We start from the raw sequence: 14,356 nt of genomic DNA on the forward strand, positions 1-14,356 counted from the left end.
TTTCATAGGGCTTGCCCGTTATTGGTGCCCGTTGTTGGTGCCCTTGGAGGTATACAGGCGGCTAGTTCTGGGTGCCTTGGGAGGTGTAAAGATGGCTAGTCCCGGGCTGGCTCCCTCTCAGATTCTTTTGAAAGGGGGTGTCTGGCTTGTGACTCTGGCCTAGCTAGCTAGATCCTTTTAGATTCAGGCTCAGCTAGAGGATGTGCCTGAAAGCACATGACTTGTTCTGGAGCATGGTGGTGGCCCACTGCATTTGGATGGGATGGTTATTGCAGGAAAGGGTCAATTATCATGGAGACAAAAGGCCCAGAGAGCGACTCCAACCGAAAGGGATAGTGATACAAGCAGGCCGAGCTGCTTTAAAGTGTGCTGCCTCTGAGGCCATGGGAAGGTAAGCAGCACTCTTTTGCAGCAGAACTGGGTTCAACATTCTGTCTAATTGCTTTGACACTGCACACCAATGTCTGGCAAAATCTACCAGAAGATAACCGTGTCAGGAAAGCATTGCAGGGAGAAAAAAAGCCAGCATTTACCATTGATACCTCAGCTTCTGCTCGGTATTCCCTTATTTTCACCTGCCTGCTGCTGCGTACCTGGGTGGTGTCTAATGGGAATACTATTAGCGCTGCAAAGCCTTACTGTGGCATCAGTGGCATTCAATACACACAATCTATAGGAAAACGTTTCCCTGCGCGCCCACTTCACTTACAGCCTGCCTCCAGCTTTCCCTTTTCCCTGCCCAGCAGACTCACCCTGGCCAATCAGCTGAGGCGAGTGCCACCGAAATTTGCATATGCCCAGACAGAACCCTGAAAACGGTCCACCATTTTTTCTTTCTCTACTTGAAGCAGGGGCCTTGAACGTTTGGGCTGTTTTGCTCTCCCCTGTGGTTCTTGCCCTGTTAAGTAGGGCGAAAAACCACCTCTCGGACCCTCGCCCTTGCAATGGCAGGGTCTCTGTTTGTGGCGCCACATGCCCTGCTAGGCTCAGCTTGTAACACACTCGGGTTTCTCTTCAAAACGAATAAATCTTTCGCCTTTTACTAAAGATTTCCGTGGAGAGGAACGTTTACGAGTTTCATTCAATTTTTTGAGGCCTTGCCACAGGTGAGGCTGTTTATCGTTTGTTGAAGACAAAAGTGCTAGCAGTTGGGGTACACCTGTGGGCTGTCTGCTGTTTCCTTTGCCAGAGGAAGTTGGTGTTTTGTTCTGAGGCCTGCTGTCTACTCATTTGCATAGGCCAGGTGGCTCATGGGAAAGAATTTCTGCGGAGCGTGAGGCTGCTTTTCTTGGCTGTCTTGAATCATCACGACAGCAGGCATTAGATTGTCTCTGCTCCCAACATCTCTGCTGCCAGCAGGCCAGGGGTCACCCTACTTTTCACAGGTGGCCACCAACACTCAGGCTGTGCTTTTCATAGGGCTTGCCCGTTATTGGTGCCCTTGGAGGTATACAGGAGGCTAGTTCTGGGTGCCTTGGGAGGTGTAAAGATGGCTAGTCCCGGGCTGGCTCCCTCTCAGATTCTTTTGAAAGGGGGTGTCTGGCTTGTGACTCTGGCCTAGCTAGCTAGATCCTTTTAGATTCAGGCTCAGCTAGAGGATGTGCCTGAAAGCACATGACTTGTTCTGGAGCATGGTGGTGGCCCACTGCATTTGGATGGGATGGTTATTGCAGGAAAGGGTCAATTATCATGGAGACAAAAGGCCCAGAGAGCGACTCCAACCGAAAGGGATAGTGATACAAGCAGGCCGAGCTGCTTTAAAGTGTGCTGCCTCTGAGGCCATGGGAAGGTAAGCAGCACTCTTTTGCAGCAGAACTGGGTTCAACATTCTGTCTAATTGCTTTGACACTGCACACAAATGTCTGGCAAAATCTACCAGAAGATAACCGTGTCAGGAAAGCATTGCAGGGAGAAAAAAAGCCAGCATTTACCATTGATACCTCAGCTTCTGCTCGGTATTCCCTTATTTTCACCTGCCTGCTGCTGCGTACCTGGGTGGTGTCTAATGGGAATACTATTAGCGCTGCAAAGCCTTACTGTGGCATCAGTGGCATTCAATACACACAATCTATAGGAAAACGTTTCCCTGTGCGCCCACTTCACTTACAGCCTGCCTCTAGCTTTCCCTTTTCCCTGCCCAGCAGACTCACCCTGGCCAATCAGCTGAGGCGAGTGCCACCGAAATTTGCATATGCCCAGACAGAACCCTGAAAACGGTCCACCATTTTTTCTTTCTCTACTTGAAGCAGGGGCCTTGAACGTTTGGGCTGTTTTGCTCTCCCCTGTGGTTCTTGCCCTGTTAAGTAGGGCGAAAAACCACCTCTCGGACCCTCGCCCTCGCAATGGCAGGGTCTCTGTTTGTGGCGCCACATGCCCTGCTAGGCTCAGCTTGTAACACACTCGGGTTTCTCTTCAAAACGAATAAATCTTTCGCCTTTTACTAAAGATTTCCGTGGAGAGGAACGTTTACGAGTTTCATTCAATTTTTTGAGGCCTTGCCACAGGTGAGGCTGTTTATCGTTTGTTGAAGACAAAAGTGCTAGCAGTTGGGGTACACCTGTGGGCTGTCTGCTGTTTCCTTTGCCAGAGGAAGTTGGTGTTTTGTTCTGAGGCCTGCTGTCTACTCATTTGCATAGGCCAGGTGGCTCATGGGAAAGAATTTCTGCGGAGCGTGAGGCTGCTTTTCTTGGCTATCTTGAATCATCACGACAGCAGGCATTAGATTGTCTCTGCTCCCAACATCTCTGCTGCCAGCAGGCCAGGGGTCACCCTACTTTTCACAGGTGGCCACCAACACTCAGGCTGTGCTTTTCATAGGGCTTGCCCGTTATTGGTGCCCGTTGTTGGTGCCCTTGGAGGTATACAGGAGGCTAGTTCTGGGTGCCTTGGGGGGTGTAAAGATGGCTAGTCCCGGGCTGGCTCCCTCTCAGATTCTTTTGAAAGGGGGTGTCTGGCTTGTGACTCTGGCCTAGCTAGCTAGATCCTTTTAGATTCAGGCTCAGCTAGAGGATGTGCCTGAAAGCACATGACTTGTTCTGGAGCATGGTGGTGGCCCACTGCATTTGGATGGGATGGTTATTGCAGGAAAGGGTCAATTATCATGGAGACAAAAGGCCCAGAGAGCGACTCCAACCGAAAGGGATAGTGATACAAGCAGGCCGAGCTGCTTTAAAGTGTGCTGCCTCTGAGGCCATGGGAAGGTAAGCAGCACTCTTTTGCAGCAGAACTGGGTTCAACATTCTGTCTAATTGCTTTGACACTGCACACAAATGTCTGGCAAAATCTACCAGAAGATAACCGTGTCAGGAAAGCATTGCAGGGAGAAAAAAAGCCAGCATTTACCATTGATACCTCAGCTTCTGCTCGGTATTCCCTTATTTTCACCTGCCTGCTGCTGCGTACCTGGGTGGTGTCTAATGGGAATACTATTAGCGCTGCAAAGCCTTACTGTGGCATCAGTGGCATTCAATACACACAATCTATCGGAAAACGTTTCCCTGCGCGCCCACTTCACTTACAGCCTGCCTCCAGCTTTCCCTTTTCCCTGCCAGCAGACTCACCCTGGCCAATCAGCTGAGGCGAGTGCCACCGAAATTTGCATATGCCCAGACAGAACCCTGAAAACGGTCCACCATTTTTTCTTTCACTACTTGAAGCAGGGGCCTTGAACGTTTGGGCTGTTTTGCTCTCCCCTGTGGTTCTTGCCCTGTTAAGTAGGGCGAAAAACCACCTCTCGGACCCTCGCCCTTGCAATGGCAGGGTCTCTGTTTGTGGCGCCACATGCCCTGCTAGGCTCAGCTTGTAACACACTCGGGTTTCTCTTCAAAACGAATAAATCTTTCGCCTTTTACTAAAGATTTCCGTGGAGAGGAACGTTTACGAGTTTCATTCAATTTTTTGAGGCCTTGCCACAGGTGAGGCTGTTTATCGTTTGTTGAAGACAAAAGTGCTAGCAGTTGGGGTACACCTGTGGGCTGTCTGCTGTTTCCTTTGCCAGAGGAAGTTGGTGTTTTGTTCTGAGGCCTGCTGTCTACTCATTTGCATAGGCCAGGTGGCTCATGGGAAAGAATTTCTGCGGAGCGTGAGGCTGCTTTTCTTGGCTGTCTTGAATCATCACGACAGCAGGCATTAGATTGTCTCTGCTCCCAACATCTCTGCTGCCAGCAGGCCAGGGGTCACCCTACTTTTCACAGGTGGCCACCAACACTCAGGCTGTGCTTTTCATAGGGCTTGCCCGTTATTGGTGCCCTTGGAGGTATACAGGAGGCTAGTTCTGGGTGCCTTGGGAGGTGTAAAGATGGCTATTCCTGGGCTGGCTCCCTCTCAGATTCTTTTGAAAGGGGGTGTCTGGCTTGTGACTCTGGCCTAGCTAGCTAGATCCATTTAGATTCAGGCTCAGCTAGAGGATGTGCCTGAAAGCACATGACTTGTTCTGGAGCATGGGGGTGGCCCACTGCATTTGGATGGGATGGTTATTGCAGGAAAGGGTCAATTATCATGGAGACAAAAGGCCCAGAGAGCGACTCCAACCGAAAGGGATAGTGATACAAGCAGGCCGAGCTGCTTTAAAGTGTGCTGCCTCTGAGGCCATGGGAAGGTAAACAGCACTCTTTTGCAGCAGAACTGGGTTCAACATTCTGTCTAATTGCTTTGACACTGCACACAAATGTCTGGCAAAATCTACCAGAAGAGAACGTGTCAGGAAAGCATTGCAGGGAGAAAAAAAGCCAGCATTTACCATTGATACCTCAGCTTCTGCTCGGTATTCCCTTATTTTCACCTGCCTGCTGCTGCGTACCTGGGTGGTGTCTAATGGGAATACTATTAGCGCTGCAAAGCCTTACTGTGGCATCAGTGGCATTCAATACACACAATCTATAGGAAAACGTTTCCCTGCGCGCCCACTTCACTTACAGCCTGCCTCCAGCTTTCCCTTTTCCCTGCCCAGCAGACTCACCCTGGCCAATCAGCTGAGGCGAGTGCCACCGAAATTTGCATATGCCCAGACAGAACCCTGAAAACGGTCCACCATTTTTTCTTTCTCTACTTGAAGCAGGGGCCTTGAACGTTTGGGCTGTTTTGCTCTCCCCTGTGGTTCTTGCCCTGTTAAGTAGGGCGAAAAACCACCTCTCGGACCCTCGCCCTCGCAATGGCAGGGTCTCTGTTTGTGGCGCCACATGCCCTGCTAGGCTCAGCTTGTAACACACTCGGGTTTCTCTTCAAAACGAATAAATCTTTCGCCTTTTACTAAAGATTTCCGTGGAGAGGAACGTTTACGAGTTTCATTCAATTTTTTGAGGCCTTGCCATAGGTGAGGCTGTTTATCGTTTGTTGAAGACAAAAGTGCTAGCAGTTGGGGTACACCTGTGGGCTGTCTGCTGTTTCCTTTGCCAGAGGAAGTTGGTGTTTTGTTCTGAGGCCTGCTGTCTACTCATTTGCATAGGCCAGGTGGCTCATGGGAAAGAATTTCTGCGGAGCGTGAGGCTGCTTTTCTTGGCTGTCTTGAATCATCACGACAGCAGGCATTAGATTGTCTCTGCTCCCAACATCTCTGCTGCCAGCAGGCCAGGGGTCACCCTACTTTTCACAGGTGGCCACCAACACTCAGGCTGTGCTTTTCATAGGGCTTGCCCGTTATTGGTGCCCGTTGTTGGTGCCCTTGGAGGTATACAGGCGGCTAGTTCTGGGTGCCTTGGGAGGTGTAAAGATGGCTAGTCCCGGGCTGGCTCCCTCTCAGATTCTTTTGAAAGGGGGTGTCTGGCTTGTGACTCTGGCCTAGCTAGCTAGATCCTTTTAGATTCAGGCTCAGCTAGAGGATGTGCCTGAAAGCACATGACTTGTTCTGGAGCATGGTGGTGGCCCACTGCATTTGGATGGGATGGTTATTGCAGGAAAGGGTCAATTATCATGGAGACAAAAGGCCCAGAGAGCGACTCCAACCGAAAGGGATAGTGATACAAGCAGGCCGAGCTGCTTTAAAGTGTGCTGCCTCTGAGGCCATGGGAAGGTAAGCAGCACTCTTTTGCAGCAGAACTGGGTTCAACATTCTGTCTAATTGCTTTGACACTGCACACCAATGTCTGGCAAAATCTACCAGAAGATAACCGTGTCAGGAAAGCATTGCAGGGAGAAAAAAAGCCAGCATTTACCATTGATACCTCAGCTTCTGCTCGGTATTCCCTTATTTTCACCTGCCTGCTGCTGCGTACCTGGGTGGTGTCTAATGGGAATACTATTAGCGCTGCAAAGCCTTACTGTGGCATCAGTGGCATTCAATACACACAATCTATAGGAAAACGTTTCCCTGCGCGCCCACTTCACTTACAGCCTGCCTCCAGCTTTCCCTTTTCCCTGCCCAGCAGACTCACCCTGGCCAATCAGCTGAGGCGAGTGCCACCGAAATTTGCATATGCCCAGACAGAACCCTGAAAACGGTCCACCATTTTTTCTTTCTCTACTTGAAGCAGGGGCCTTGAACGTTTGGGCTGTTTTGCTCTCCCCTGTGGTTCTTGCCCTGTTAAGTAGGGCGAAAAACCACCTCTCGGACCCTCGCCCTTGCAATGGCAGGGTCTCTGTTTGTGGCGCCACATGCCCTGCTAGGCTCAGCTTGTTACACACTCGGGTTTCTCTTCAAAACGAATAAATCTTTCGCCTTTTACTAAAGATTTCCGTGGAGAGGAACGTTTACGAGTTTCATTCAATTTTTTGAGGCCTTGCCACAGGTGAGGCTGTTTATCGTTTGTTGAAGACAAAAGTGCTAGCAGTTGGGGTACACCTGTGGGCTGTCTGCTGTTTCCTTTGCCAGAGGAAGTTGGTGTTTTGTTCTGAGGCCTGCTGTCTACTCATTTGCATAGGCCAGGTGGCTCATGGGAAAGAATTTCTGCGGAGCGTGAGGCTGCTTTTCTTGGCTGTCTTGAATCATCACGACAGCAGGCATTAGATTGTCTCTGCTCCCAACATCTCTGCTGCCAGCAGGCCAGGGGTCACCCTACTTTTCACAGGTGGCCACCAACACTCAGGCTGTGCTTTTCATAGGGCTTGCCCGTTATTGGTGCCCTTGGAGGTATACAGGAGGCTAGTTCTGGGTGCCTTGGGAGGTGTAAAGATGGCTAGTCCCGGGCTGGCTCCCTCTCAGATTCTTTTGAAAGGGGGTGTCTGGCTTGTGACTCTGGCCTAGCTAGCTAGATCCTTTTAGATTCAGGCTCAGCTAGAGGATGTGCCTGAAAGCACATGACTTGTTCTGGAGCATGGTGGTGGCCCACTGCATTTGGATGGGATGGTTATTGCAGGAAAGGGTCAATTATCATGGAGACAAAAGGCCCAGAGAGCGACTCCAACCGAAAGGGATAGTGATACAAGCAGGCCGAGCTGCTTTAAAGTGTGCTGCCTCTGAGGCCATGGGAAGGTAAGCAGCACTCTTTTGCAGCAGAACTGGGTTCAACATTCTGTCTAATTGCTTTGACACTGCACACAAATGTCTGGCAAAATCTACCAGAAGATAACCGTGTCAGGAAAGCATTGCAGGGAGAAAAAAAGCCAGCATTTACCATTGATACCTCAGCTTCTGCTCGGTATTCCCTTATTTTCACCTGCCTGCTGCTGCGTACCTGGGTGGTGTCTAATGGGAATACTATTAGCGCTGCAAAGCCTTACTGTGGCATCAGTGGCATTCAATACACACAATCTATAGGAAAACGTTTCCCTGTGCGCCCACTTCACTTACAGCCTGCCTCTAGCTTTCCCTTTTCCCTGCCCAGCAGACTCACCCTGGCCAATCAGCTGAGGCGAGTGCCTCCGAAATTTGCATATGCCCAGACAGAACCCTGAAAACGGTCCACCATTTTTTCTTTCTCTACTTGAAGCAGGGGCCTTGAACGTTTGGGCTGTTTTGCTCTCCCCTGTGGTTCTTGCCCTGTTAAGTAGGGCGAAAAACCACCTCTCGGACCCTCGCCCTCGCAATGGCAGGGTCTCTGTTTGTGGCGCCACATGCCCTGCTAGGCTCAGCTTGTAACACACTCGGGTTTCTCTTCAAAACGAATAAATCTTTCGCCTTTTACTAAAGATTTCCGTGGAGAGGAACGTTTACGAGTTTCATTCAATTTTTTGAGGCCTTGCCACAGGTGAGGCTGTTTATCGTTTGTTGAAGACAAAAGTGCTAGCAGTTGGGGTACACCTGTGGGCTGTCTGCTGTTTCCTTTGCCAGAGGAAGTTGGTGTTTTGTTCTGAGGCCTGCTGTCTACTCATTTGCATAGGCCAGGTGGCTCATGGGAAAGAATGTCTGCGGAGCGTGAGGCTGCTTTTCTTGGCTATCTTGAATCATCACGACAGCAGGCATTAGATTGTCTCTGCTCCCAACATCTCTGCTGCCAGCAGGCCAGGGGTCACCCTACTTTTCACAGGTGGCCACCAACACTCAGGCTGTGCTTTTCATAGGGCGTGCCCGTTGTTGGTGCCCTTGGAGGTATACAGGAGGCTAGTTCTGGGTGCCTTGGGGGGTGTAAAGATGGCTAGTCCCGGGCTGGCTCCCTCTCAGATTCTTTTGAAAGGGGGTGTCTGGCTTGTGACTCTGGCCTAGCTAGCTAGATCCTTTTAGATTCAGGCTCAGCTAGAGGATGTGCCTGAAAGCACATGACTTGTTCTGGAGCATGGTGGTGGCCCACTGCATTTGGATGGGATGGTTATTGCAGGAAAGGGTCAATTATCATGGAGACAAAAGGCCCAGAGAGCGACTCCAACCGAAAGGGATAGTGATACAAGCAGGCCGAGCTGCTTTAAAGTGTGCTGCCTCTGAGGCCATGGGAAGGTAAGCAGCACTCTTTTGCAGCAGAACTGGGTTCAACATTCTGTCTAATTGCTTTGACACTGCACACAAATGTCTGGCAAAATCTACCAGAAGATAACCGTGTCAGGAAAGCATTGCAGGGAGAAAAAAAGCCAGCATTTACCATTGATACCTCAGCTTCTGCTCGGTATTCCCTTATTTTCACCTGCCTGCTGCTGCGTACCTGGGTGGTGTCTAATGGGAATACTATTAGCGCTGCAAAGCCTTAATGTGGCATCAGTGGCATTCAATACACACAATCTATCGGAAAACGTTTCCCTGCGCGCCCACTTCACTTACAGCCTGCCTCCAGCTTTCCCTTTTCCCTGCCAGCAGACTCACCCTGGCCAATCAGCTGAGGCGAGTGCCACCGAAATTTGCATATGCCCAGACAGAACCCTGAAAACGGTCCACCATTTTTTCTTTCTCTACTTGAAGCAGGGGCCTTGAACGTTTGGGCTGTTTTGCTCTCCCCTGTGGTTCTTGCCCTGTTAAGTAGGGCGAAAAACCACCTCTCGGACCCTCGCCCTTGCAATGGCAGGGTCTCTGTTTGTGGCGCCACATGCCCTGCTAGGCTCAGCTTGTAACACACTCGGGTTTCTCTTCAAAACAAATAAATCTTTCGCCTTTTACTAAAGATTTCCGTAGAGAGGAACGTTTACGAGTTTCATTCAATTTTTTGAGGCCTTGCCACAGGTGAGGCTGTTTATCGTTTGTTGAAGACAAAAGTGCTAGCAGTTGGGGTACACCTGTGGGCTGTATGCTGTTTCCTTTGCCAGAGGAAGTTGGTGTTTTGTTCTGAGGCCTGCTGTCTACTCATTTGCATAGGCCAGGTGGCTCATGGGAAAGAATTTCTGCGGAGCGTGAGGCTGCTTTTCTTGGCTGTCTTGAATCATCACGACAGCAGGCATTAGATTGTCTCTGCTCCCAACATCTCTGCTGCCAGCAGGCCAGGGGTCACCCTACTTTTCACAGGTGGCCACCAACACTCAGGCTGTGCTTTTCATAGGGCTTGCCCGTTATTGGTGCCCTTGGAGGTATACAGGAGGCTAGTTCTGGGTGCCTTGGGAGGTGTAAAGATGGCTATTCCTGGGCTGGCTCCCTCTCAGATTCTTTTGAAAGGGGGTGTCTGGCTTGTGACTCTGGCCTAGCTAGCTAGATCCTTTTAGATTCAGGCTCAGCTAGAGGATGTGCCTGAAAGCACATGACTTGTTCTGGAGCATGGGGGTGGCCCACTGCATTTGGATGGGATGGTTATTGCAGGAAAGGGTCAATTATCATGGAGACAAAAGGCCCAGAGAGCGACTCCAACCGAAAGGGATAGTGATACAAGCAGGCCGAGCTGCTTTAAAGTGTGCTGCCTCTGAGGCCATGGGAAGGTAAACAGCACTCTTTTGCAGCAGAACTGGGTTCAACATTCTGTCTAATTGCTTTGACACTGCACACAAATGTCTGGCAAAATCTACCAGAAGAGAACGTGTCAGGAAAGCATTGCAGGGAGAAAAAAAGCCAGCATTTACCATTGATACCTCAGCTTCTGCTCGGTATTCCCTTATTTTCACCTGCCTGCTGCTGCGTACCTGGGTGGTGTCTAATGGGAATACTATTAGCGCTGCAAAGCCTTACTGTGGCATCAGTGGCATTCAATACACACAATCTATAGGAAAACGTTTCCCTGCGCGCCCACTTCACTTACAGCCTGCCTCCAGCTTTCCCTTTTCCCTGCCCAGCAGACTCACCCTGGCCAATCAGCTGAGGCGAGTGCCACCGAAATTTGCATATGCCCAGACAGAACCCTGAAAACGGTCCACCATTTTTTCTTTCTCTACTTGAAGCACGGGCCTTGAACGTTTGGGCTGTTTTGCTCTCCCCTGTGGTTCTTGCCCTGTTAAGTAGGGCGAAAAACCACCTCTCGGACCCTCGCCCTCGCAATGGCAGGGTCTCTGTTTGTGGCGCCACATGCCCTGCTAGGCTCAGCTTGTAACACACTCGGGTTTCTCTTCAAAACGAATAAATCTTTCGCCTTTTACTAAAGATTTCCGTGGAGAGGAACGTTTACGAGTTTCATTCAATTTTTTGAGGCCTTGCCATAGGTGAGGCTGTTTATCGTTTGTTGAAGACAAAAGTGCTAGCAGTTGGGGTACACCTGTGGGCTGTCTGCTGTTTCCTTTGCCAGAGGAAGTTGGTGTTTTGTTCTGAGGCCTGCTGTCTACTCATTTGCATAGGCCAGGTGGCTCATGGGAAAGAATTTCTGCGGAGCGTGAGGCTGCTTTTCTTGGCTGTCTTGAATCATCACGACAGCAGGCATTAGATTGTCTCTGCTCCCAACATCTCTGCTGCCAGCAGGCCAGGGGTCACCCTACTTTTCACAGGTGGCCACCAACACTCAGGCTGTGCTTTTCATAGGGCTTGCCCGTTATTGGTGCCCTTGGAGGTATACAGGAGGCTAGTTCTGGGTGCCTTGGGGGGTGTAAAGATGGCTAGTCCCGGGCTGGCTCCCTCTCAGATTCTTTTGAAAGGGGGTGTCTGGCTTGTGACTCTGGCCTAGCTAGCTAGATCCTTTTAGATTCAGGCTCAGCTAGAGGATGTGCCTGAAAGCACATGACTTGTTCTGGAGCATGGTGGTGGCCCACTGCATTTGGATGGGATGGTTATTGCAGGAAAGGGTCAATTATCATGGAGACAAAAGGCCCAGAGAGCGACTCCAACCGAAAGGGATAGTGATACAAGCAGGCCGAGCTGCTTTAAAGTGTGCTGCCTCTGAGGCCATGGGAAGGTAAGCAGCACTCTTTTGCAGCAGAACTGGGTTCAACATTCTGTCTAATTGCTTTGACACTGCACACAAATGTCTGGCAAAATCTACCAGAAGATAACCGTGTCAGGAAAGCATTGCAGGGAGAAAAAAAGCCAGCATTTACCATTGATACCTCAGCTTCTGCTCGGTATTCCCTTATTTTCACCTGCCTGCTGCTGCGTACCTGGGTGGTGTCTAATGGGAATACTATTAGCGCTGCAAAGCCTTACTGTGGCATCAGTGGCATTCAATACACACAATCTATAGGAAAACGTTTCCCTGCGCGCCCACTTCACTTACAGCCTGCCTCCAGCTTTCCCTTTTCCCTGCCCAGCAGACTCACCCTGGCCAATCAGCTGAGGCGAGTGCCACCGAAATTTGCATATGCCCAGACAGAACCCTGAAAACGGTCCACCATTTTTTCTTTCTCTACTTGAAGCAGGGGCCTTGAACGTTTGGGCTGTTTTGCTCTCCCCTGTGGTTCTTGCCCTGTTAAGTAGGGCGAAAAACCACCTCTCGGACCCTCGCCCTTGCAATGGCAGGGTCTCTGTTTGTGGCGCCACATGCCCTGCTAGGCTCAGCTTGTAACACACTCGGGTTTCTCTTCAAAACGAATAAATCTTTCGCCTTTTACTAAAGATTTCCGTGGAGAGGAACGTTTACGAGTTTCATTCAATTTTTTGAGGCCTTGCCACAGGTGAGGCTGTTTATCGTTTGTTGAAGACAAAAGTGCTAGCAGTTGGGGTACACCTGTGGGCTGTCTGCTGTTTCCTTTGCCAGAGGAAGTTGGTGTTTTGTTCTGAGGCCTGCTGTCTACTCATTTGCATAGGCCAGGTGGCTCATGGGAAAGAATTTCTGCGGAGCGTGAGGCTGCTTTTCTTGGCTGTCTTGAATCATCACGACAGCAGGCATTAGATTGTCTCTGCTCCCAACATCTCTGCTGCCAGCAGGCCAGGGGTCACCCTACTTTTCACAGGTGGCCACCAACACTCAGGCTGTGCTTTTCATAGGGCTTGCCCGTTATTGGTGCCCTTGGAGGTATACAGGAGGCTAGTTCTGGGTGCCTTGGGGGGTGTAAAGATGGCTAGTCCCGGGCTGGCTCCCTCTCAGATTCTTTTGAAAGGGGGTGTCTGGCTTGTGACTCTGGCCTAGCTAGCTAGATCCTTTTAGATTCAGGCTCAGCTAGAGGATGTGCCTGAAAGCACATGACTTGTTCTGGAGCATGGTGGTGGCCCACTGCATTTGGATGGGATGGTTATTGCAGGAAAGGGTCAATTATCATGGAGACGAAAGGCCCAGAGAGCGACTCCAACCGAAAGGGATAGTGATACAAGCAGGCCGAGCTGCTTTAAAGTGTGCTGCCTCTGAGGCCATGGGAAGGTAAGCAGCACTCTTTTGCAGCAGAACTGGGTTCAACATTCTGTCTAATTGCTTTGACACTGCACACAAATGTCTGGCAAAATCTACCAGAAGATAACCGTGTCAGGAAAGCATTGCAGGGAGAAAAAAAGCCAGCATTTACCATTGATACCTCAGCTTCTGCTCGGTATTCCCTTATTTTCACCTGCCTGCTGCTGCGTACCTGGGTGGTGTCTAATGGGAATACTATTAGCGCTGCAAAGCCTTACTGTGGCATCAGTGGCATTCAATACACACAATCTATAGGAAAACGTTTCCCTGTGCGCCCACTTCACTTACAGCCTGCCTCTAGCTTTCCCTTTTCCCTGCCCAGCAGACTCACCCTGGCCAATCAGCTGAGGCGAGTGCCACCGAAATTTGCATATGCCCAGACAGAACCCTGAAAACGGTCCACCATTTTTTCTTTCTCTACTTGAAGCAGGGGCCTTGAACGTTTGGGCTGTTTTGCTCTCCCCTGTGGTTCTTGCCCTGTTAAGTAGGGCGAAAAACCACCTCTCGGACCCTCGCCCTCGCAATGGCAGGGTCTCTGTTTGTGGCGCCACATGCCCTGCTAGGCTCAGCTTGTAACACACTCGGGTTTCTCTTCAAAACGAATAAATCTTTCGCCTTTTACTAAAGATTTCCGTGGAGAGGAACGTTTACGAGTTTCATTCAATTTTTTGAGGCCTTGCCACAGGTGAGGCTGTTTATCGTTTGTTGAAGACAAAAGTGCTAGCAGTTGGGGTACACCTGTGGGCTGTCTGCTGTTTCCTTTGCCAGAGGAAGTTGGTGTTTTGTTCTGAGGCCTGCTGTCTTCTCATTTGCATAGGCCAGGTGGCTCATGGGAAAGAATTTCTGCGGAGCGTGAGGCTGCTTTTCTTGGCTATCTTGAATCATCACGACAGCAGGCATTAGATTGTCTCTGCTCCCAACATCTCTGCTGCCAGCAGGCCAGGGGTCACCCTACTTTTCACAGGTGGCCACCAACACTCAGGCTGTGCTTTTCATAGGGCTTGCCCGTTATTGGTGCCCGTTGTTGGTGCCCTTGGAGGTATACAGGAGGCTAGTTCTGGGTGCCTTGGGGGGTGTAAAGATGGCTAGTCCCGGGCTGGCTCCCTCTCAGATTCTTTTGAAAGGGGGTGTCTGGCTTGTGACTCTGGCCTAGCTAGCTAGATCCTTTTAGATTCAGGCTCAGCTAGAGGATGTGCCTGAAAGCACATGACTTGTTCTGGAGCATGGTGGTGGCCCACTGCATTTGGATGGGATGGTTATTGCAGGAAAGGGTCAATTATCATGGAGACAAAAGGCCCAGAGAGCGACTCCAACCGAAAGGGATAGTGATA

At 50.4% G+C, this 14,356-nt stretch overlaps 10 non-coding genes across 10 annotated transcripts; all 10 read left to right on the forward strand.

Moving 5' to 3' along the window:
- The first annotated feature begins 998 nt into the window (after positions 1–998).
- LOC138268921 (U5 spliceosomal RNA) lies at positions 999–1,114 on the forward strand. The gene has a single exon (XR_011200208.1). It is a non-coding gene; the product is annotated as a U5 spliceosomal RNA (small nuclear RNA).
- A 1,282-nt stretch (positions 1,115–2,396) lies between these two features.
- On the forward strand, positions 2,397–2,512 carry LOC138268924 (U5 spliceosomal RNA). Its single transcript, XR_011200210.1, has one exon. It is a non-coding gene; the product is annotated as a U5 spliceosomal RNA (small nuclear RNA).
- Positions 2,513–3,806: 1,294 nt separating this feature from the next.
- On the forward strand, positions 3,807–3,922 carry LOC138268925 (U5 spliceosomal RNA). Its single transcript, XR_011200211.1, has one exon. It is a non-coding gene; the product is annotated as a U5 spliceosomal RNA (small nuclear RNA).
- A 1,281-nt stretch (positions 3,923–5,203) lies between these two features.
- LOC138268861 (U5 spliceosomal RNA) lies at positions 5,204–5,319 on the forward strand. Its single transcript, XR_011200158.1, has one exon. It is a non-coding gene; the product is annotated as a U5 spliceosomal RNA (small nuclear RNA).
- A 1,295-nt stretch (positions 5,320–6,614) lies between these two features.
- On the forward strand, positions 6,615–6,730 carry LOC138268926 (U5 spliceosomal RNA). Its single transcript, XR_011200212.1, has one exon. It is a non-coding gene; the product is annotated as a U5 spliceosomal RNA (small nuclear RNA).
- A 1,282-nt stretch (positions 6,731–8,012) lies between these two features.
- On the forward strand, positions 8,013–8,128 carry LOC138268928 (U5 spliceosomal RNA). The gene has a single exon (XR_011200214.1). It is a non-coding gene; the product is annotated as a U5 spliceosomal RNA (small nuclear RNA).
- A 1,281-nt stretch (positions 8,129–9,409) lies between these two features.
- Positions 9,410–9,525, forward strand: LOC138268834 (U5 spliceosomal RNA). The gene has a single exon (XR_011200133.1). It is a non-coding gene; the product is annotated as a U5 spliceosomal RNA (small nuclear RNA).
- A 1,281-nt stretch (positions 9,526–10,806) lies between these two features.
- LOC138268873 (U5 spliceosomal RNA) lies at positions 10,807–10,922 on the forward strand. Its single transcript, XR_011200169.1, has one exon. It is a non-coding gene; the product is annotated as a U5 spliceosomal RNA (small nuclear RNA).
- A 1,282-nt stretch (positions 10,923–12,204) lies between these two features.
- On the forward strand, positions 12,205–12,320 carry LOC138268929 (U5 spliceosomal RNA). The gene has a single exon (XR_011200215.1). It is a non-coding gene; the product is annotated as a U5 spliceosomal RNA (small nuclear RNA).
- Positions 12,321–13,602: 1,282 nt separating this feature from the next.
- Positions 13,603–13,718, forward strand: LOC138268930 (U5 spliceosomal RNA). Its single transcript, XR_011200216.1, has one exon. It is a non-coding gene; the product is annotated as a U5 spliceosomal RNA (small nuclear RNA).
- Positions 13,719–14,356: the final 638 nt, after the last annotated feature.

The sequence above is a fragment of the Pleurodeles waltl genome, chromosome 12, assembly GCF_031143425.1.
Source record: "Pleurodeles waltl isolate 20211129_DDA chromosome 12, aPleWal1.hap1.20221129, whole genome shotgun sequence".
Classification (NCBI taxonomy): domain Eukaryota; kingdom Metazoa; phylum Chordata; class Amphibia; order Caudata; family Salamandridae; genus Pleurodeles; species Pleurodeles waltl.